We start from the raw sequence: 6865 nt of genomic DNA on the forward strand, positions 1-6865 counted from the left end.
GCGGTGCGCTAACGCTGACAAAACATTGCTGTTTTTCGACAACAGGTGAACTAAAAGCGGCAAAAAATTATTGACCCTCCTCTAGAAGTACCAACGAGGCTATAAGCATATAGAACAGATTTCATGCTTGGAGGAAGTGTTGGAAGGAGGAACAGCTGTTTTTGTGGTGAGCCAGAACTTGATGTAAGAAACGGGAATCCGCGGTTTGAAAACATAAAACCAGTTTATTTTTGTGTGCCAGCAGACACGCGACTCCGTGCACTCAACTTCGAGCACAGTGCACATAAAAGGAATCAGTGAATATCGCGCTCATTATTTTTTCCCACAAATCGACTACATATTGGAGTATTGAGTGATCGAGGAATATTTATGCGCATGGCGAGAAATAGATAATGAGCATAGATACGGCCTGACATTCGGGGGAGTAATGACTCTGAATCGAGAATTCTGCCTGATGCGAACAGTAGATTAGAGAGAAGACTGAGCGGATAGCTAATGCATGCAGTGCTTCTTGTACGGTGAAACAGGCCCATTTGAGAAAACTCACTCAGAGCCTACAGAACTACTGCTTTAACAAGAAGGTACAAAAATCACTTCTCGTTCTCCGAAACCGAAATTACGTTTCGCGGTAGTGCGTGAGAGCATAGTGTCTGCTCGGCGGCAATTTTTTTTGCTACATTTAAACATTCCCGCATGTAACACACCATTTTATTTTGTGCATAATATGAAGGATATCTGCACGTCTGAATATCTAAATATCTGATTTAATATCTGCTACGGGTCCCATTTGAACCCAAGATATTAAACTTATTTTTGGAAATGTGGCGGAGGAGTGCTTGAAGCTTGCTTCACCTCCGCCACGGGTTGGCCCGGTATTGCACTGCCTCCGGGATCGGCGCAGGGTATAATAGCGCGCGTCATTTCTTTCAATCTTTTATCTCCTATCTTTAAACTCTCCTACTTTCTGCACATGGCAGCGATTGTGGCTCAGCTTGAGCCAGTGGGCAGGCCCGTGCACTTTCCTCTTCATTCTTCCTGTCAGGAACAGCAAGAAAACAAGCAAGCAAGCGTTATGACGTGCAACAAACCGAACTATGCGATTTTCTTTGTTATTCGATATCTTTTTCCTCTGTTCTAAGAGGGCGATATAGATAAATTCAACGTACAGCTCTGAATGTCCGTGCGGGAGACGTGCAGATATCCTTCATTTTATGCACAAAATAAAATGGTGTGTTATATGTAGGAATGTTTAAACGTAGCGAAATAAAATGCGGCCGAGCAGACACTATGCTCTCACGCATTACAGCGAAACATAATTTCGGTTTCGGAGAACGAGGACTGATTTTTGTACCTTCTTGCTAAAGCGGTAGTTCTGTAGGCCTTCTTCATAAAACTGTTATTTCGTTCCGTAATAGTAGTTTAACAATTGCTGAAAAGTTACGGAGCAGGTATAATCGGCAACCGAAAATTTTGAGACCTGCTATTTTTTTGTTGACACAGTGGGCGCGTTCCGCTCTACTCTACTGTCGTGTCCATTCTGTTGAAATCAAAAAGCAAGGAAGACTTTGGCTTAATTGTTGCATAAAATTCTTGTTTAAATTCCTTTCACCTTCAGCTCAACGCATACCTAAAGACCACTTCGGCCGTGAAATGTACCTGTAAATTATTTATTTCCATTTCAGTACTCTCCCTACCATGTATTTGAGCGCGGAAGCATTGACGCTTCTATCCAGGGTGTGTGTGGTTAAATACTCAGAGCTGTGGTCACATCTCTGCGGATGAGGTAAGAATGACGGTTTGATTTTAGGCAGTAATTGCTAATTAGACCTTATTTCGACTTAGACCAAAACGCAAGGAGGCTTTTGACCGTAAAGGAAGAGGGCCAATAGAAAACGGCCAACAGGATGATACCAGGCATTCCCGTGGCAATGACATCCCGAAGGTAGTAAATTTAATTCTCAGCTGTAATGAACGAAGTTTTAATCCTAACATAGCTATTAACCACACGAGCTTTGGAACGGGACGAACTCCATTTCTGGGTTGATGGTGCACCGTATAGTTGTGAACTTAAAAACTAATTCGTAAATTTCGCTTCGTAACCTTTCTGAAGGGTAGCGGAAACGTGTTTACTGTCATTTGCCACAGGTTATAATGTACTTCCTAAAAATGATATACTTCTTCATTCTAGTCCAGTCCTAACTGGGGGGGAGGGGGGGGGGGACTTCGCTGAAAATTCAGTCTTCTCTTTAAAATTTACATTAGTACAACATGCACAGTAACGTGTTGATTTGTTTTGGAGATGTGCTTACCATCATGAGTGTCGGCCAAAGTACTTCTGGACGCGTTCCCAACTATTTCCCTGTCGTCAATTCCAAGCGCGCACATGAAACTTTAGCAGGGTATGAGTCAACCTCGGTGGGTTATTTTTTTTCCTTCGGCCTTCTGAACATTTGCCTTTCCTATTTCTTGCAGCTACGACTTGATACCGGCTAGGGACACGCAGTGGGGCCTCAGGAAGGAAGATGGAAACTGGACTGGACTCATCGGCATGGTCCAGAGAGACGTAATGAATGCCACATTTTACTCGCGGCGCCGCGGTGGCTCAGTGGTTAGGGCGCTCGACTGCTGATCCGGAGTTCCCGGGCTCGAACCCGACCGCGGCGGCGGCGTTTTTATGGAGGAAAAACGCTAAGGCGCCCGTGTGCTGTGCGATGTCAGTGCACGTTAAAGATCTCCAGGTGGTCGAAATTATTCCGGAGCCCTCCACTACGGCACCTCTCTATTCTTCTTTCACTCCCTCCTTTATCCCTTCCCTTACGGCGCGGTTCAGGTGTCCAACGATGTATGAGACAGATACTGCGCCATTTCCTTTCCCCAAAAACCAATTATTATTATTATTACTCGCGGCTTTCGCGGGACCACCCGGATTCGCGCAATGCGAGTGAGAGGAAATGTGTAGGACGAGTGATTGATTAGTTGAACCGTTTAGCAAGAAAAAGTAAAAATATCGCCCAGCCCGCACCACCTACAGCGTCAGACAGCTGACTTTCGTTTACTTGCAAGCGGCGGCAAAAAAAAAAAAAGTGGGAATGGGCGTCGGCGCCTTGGCTATACGCGGCCTAACCGCACCGCCTCCGTTCCAGCCATTTGCTTCTTTTCTGTACTGACTCCTTTGCGACGCCCTAGCTTCATTTAGTTATATTTATTGGCGACACGTGCAATAGCTCTTGTGCAGCTGCGTTTCGTTTCGCCGCCCACAACCAACTTTCGGGCGTCATTTTTTTTTTCCTTCGAAACAAGAGAAAAGCGGGCAAGCGGGTCCAGGCTTTGTTCCAGTGTGTTTACAGCAGTCAAGGTCGCTTCGATTGAAAGAGGAGCGATTTTGTAGTGGAAATTTTGAAAAAAAGAAAGTTCGATCTTCGAATGAAAGAGGAGCGATTTTGTTGTGGAAATTTTGAAAAAAAAAAAAAACGATCGATCTGACATCAATACAGCTTTCTCCTTTTTTTTGGTTTTGCTAGACATATTGCAGTATAATGGACCCCCTTTCCTTGGTTCAACTCCTGCGCATATTCGCCTCCTTTCCCGGACACCCGCCGCCGTGCATTAGTGGCTGTGACGTTCGGCTGCACAGTCCTATAAAAAAAAGGTCGTAGGATCGAATCCCGGCTGCGACGGCCGCGCTTCAATGGAGACGAAATGCAAACGTGCCCGTGTGCTGCGCGATGCCTGCGCACGTTAACAACCCAAGGAGTTTAGACTTTTGGGACTTTGAGGAATTTGCAGCTGGTAAGAGTATTATAGGAGACCGGCTAGCGAACTGAAAAAGGGATAAGTTTCCAATATCCCGAGTGTTCACGACAAGACGTCCGGGTGGAAGCAGGACTGGTTATTTCTTTCGCACTCAGCAAAGATAGGGAGTATTACCTCTCATTGGAAAAACCCTAACATCTTGTCCAAAAAAAGGTTCCCCTTTTAGCTCTGTCATAACTCTCGATCAAACTCATGCTATGATCAGAGTATTTGCTTGTGTGACAAAGGCCTGTGTACCATCTTTAGTAAGTAGATACTGGGGCTACAGAAACGAAAGATAAAGGAACGAACAAAGAGGACACGAACGCCAATAAACTTGTGGCAAAATATGCACTCTTAAAGGTAATGGATTGCGTTAATCTAGAGCAGATCAGTGGAGCGTTCTTTACTCCTTACTGCTGATTTTTTTTTACCGGCGTTGCGAGGGTTAGCTTACTTCGCCCTTGGGGCGGTAGTGGACCGCCTGAGCAGATCAAAGAATCAGGTTGAATTAAAGGTAGATGGGATAAACTTAAGAAAAGTTCCAAATTTCCACAAAGTATTCCTGTATTATTTTGATCTCGCGTTCATATAAGAAGCCCAGCATATCTTTGCAAGCTATGTGACCGTTTAGGTCTAATGCGTTTAGTGCACAACATGATCATCTGGCACGATGTCATACTCTTTCTGTTTTATCCAATCTCAGTCTCCTTCCGATTTCGCACCTTCTAGTGCCTCGTAAGCACGCAGTCTCTGTGGCCAGCCTAGGGATGACGAAGCACCACTGGAGAAAAGATTATTATACTTGTACCTTATTCCTGATTAGCTGCGTAGAGAAATTCGGTCGATTGTCTATTCAAGAATGGTCCCCATTCATAGTAATGAACGCATCTCCATTGAAGATGGAATGTATGCGTGAAGACAAATAATTTAATAGACAAGTGTGGAGGTTTATCAGCATATAATTCAACTACCGCCCAATTTTCGAAAGGCCGATATGTTATAAACGAGAAAGAGAGATCATTTTATTTAGCAGTTGCTTTTGTATGAGTTATGTGCAAACATTTTGTTCTGTTTTTTTTTCAATCGGTACAATTTGGTGCTTTTTTCAAGTGTTAACTACAAATCGCTGGTACAGGCTCCCAGAAAAAAAAAAAACCCAGAGTTACATGGACCTGCGCATACGGCCTTCACTGGCACTCTAGGATGAAATTTTGAAAGTTCAGCTACCGCTTTGGCTACTAGAACCACTCTGGTAGTAATAAAGCAACGCAGTGTCTATAATGCGTTTTATATACCCATACGTGCTTGTTGCTTCACTTACTGTTATTTTGTTTGGTTGCCGGAAGTGGACCTGGCCCTGTCGGTGATAAATGCAAGCGCTGAGGCGGAAGATGTGGCTTTCGGCGTGCAGATCTTTGTGACCATTGAGCTGGTCATCTTGGCGGGGCGCACCAACTGGAGCAGCGGCAGTATCCTCAACACAGCTCGCATATTCAGCTGGCAGGCACGTACCACGTCCACATGTGTGCACGAAATTTAAGAAGCTGGCGAAAGCGGCGGTATTCAGCGTGTAAATACCAAACTTTTAGGGATTCCATGAGCGACCGGTGTTTTGATTTCCTATCACACACCCCATACCAAGCTGTTACAAAGGCCAATTGCCTCAGTTATGCTTTTTAGCACCAATAAAACGCTCATTTAATAGTAATGTAGTGCTACCTAAATGCAGCATAGCTGTCTCCGAAAAAAAAATAAACTGTCATGATTGAGTGGCTTGCAAAAATCGGACTGTACAAGACAAACTGCCAAATCTACAATCACTATGCAAGGGGAAACGCAAACGAAACAGCATGTGCTTACACTGCATGGAAAGCGCGGGTCAAATATCGGGAACATATTAGATAGTCCAGTCGTCATTGTCATCGGGGAATCATTACTATAAAAACTAATAAAGAAACAAAGTTGGACGACTCTTAACCTACATGTAAGAGTACAACACTATATAGCATCGTGTCGAATGCTCCTCAGTAATATTGAGGCAGCGAGCACGACTAGGGACACAAAAAAAAGGAGCCGCTAAATTCCGCTTGACTACCCTTTTTCTTTTAAGCGATGCTGCTTTTCTGTCTATCTCACCTCTCTCTATACCAACGGACGCAGACTTTTGTCGAGAACGGGTCATCTAATGCTATTGCGTAATCCTTCGTGCACATGCACATTGCATTTGGTGGTTTGAATCTGCCTCCAGTGGATGGCGCTGTGTGTTTGGTCCTTTGTGGCCACATGACACCTATGACGTCATTACCGTCTCGATTAATCAGGGAATTTCGTCACACCAGACATTTGCGTCGTTTTGTTGTGACAACACCTAAAATATCGCAATAATAATTATAATCGCAATAGTTACGCGTGCAGCCCGATAAATACTTTTTGCGCCCAAAATTTAGTAGTCTTATATATCACCCCACGTGACTCTTGTCAAACTAAAGCTATCCTTTTCTTCTCTTGGAATCTAAATTGTTCCCGCGAAAGAGCAGAGCTTACCAGTTTTTTTTCGTAATAGCGGCCTTACCTAGGTTCGTTTTCTTCTCTTCATTTCCGACAGGAGATCATTAAAGCGAGTTTTTTGACTGACCGTGTGCTGTGCGATGTCAGTGCACGTTAAAGATCCCCAGGTGGTCGAAATTATTCCGGAGCCCTCCACTACGGCACCTCTTCCTTTCTCCTTTCACTCCCTCCTTCATCCCTCCCCTTACGGCGCGGTTCAGGTGTCCAACGATATATGAGACAGATACTGCGCCATTTCCTTTCACCCCAAAAAAACCAATTATTATTATTATTGACTGACCCACGCTGGTTTCCGTCTATCGGCTTTACGTGTGTCTTTTTTTCTTTTCGTAGCTCATTGCGCTGAACTTAGTTTAATCTCCAGCTGCTCCGTATGCTAAGTATTAAGATGGATAAAATATATCACCACATTATCAGTCATAGAATTTCAGGGGCCGATCAATCAGTTTGAACATCATGGGTGTGCTTTCATATGCTGCAGGGGTGGGCTTGCTTCCTGGGA

General features: G+C 44.3%; 1 pseudogene; it reads left to right on the forward strand.

Moving 5' to 3' along the window:
• The first annotated feature begins 731 nt into the window (after positions 1-731).
• Positions 732-906, forward strand: LOC144099649 (U2 spliceosomal RNA; annotated as a pseudogene).
• Positions 907-6865: the final 5959 nt, after the last annotated feature.

The sequence above is a fragment of the Amblyomma americanum genome, chromosome 7 (assembly GCF_052857255.1).
Source record: "Amblyomma americanum isolate KBUSLIRL-KWMA chromosome 7, ASM5285725v1, whole genome shotgun sequence".
Lineage (NCBI taxonomy): Eukaryota > Metazoa > Arthropoda > Arachnida > Ixodida > Ixodidae > Amblyomma > Amblyomma americanum.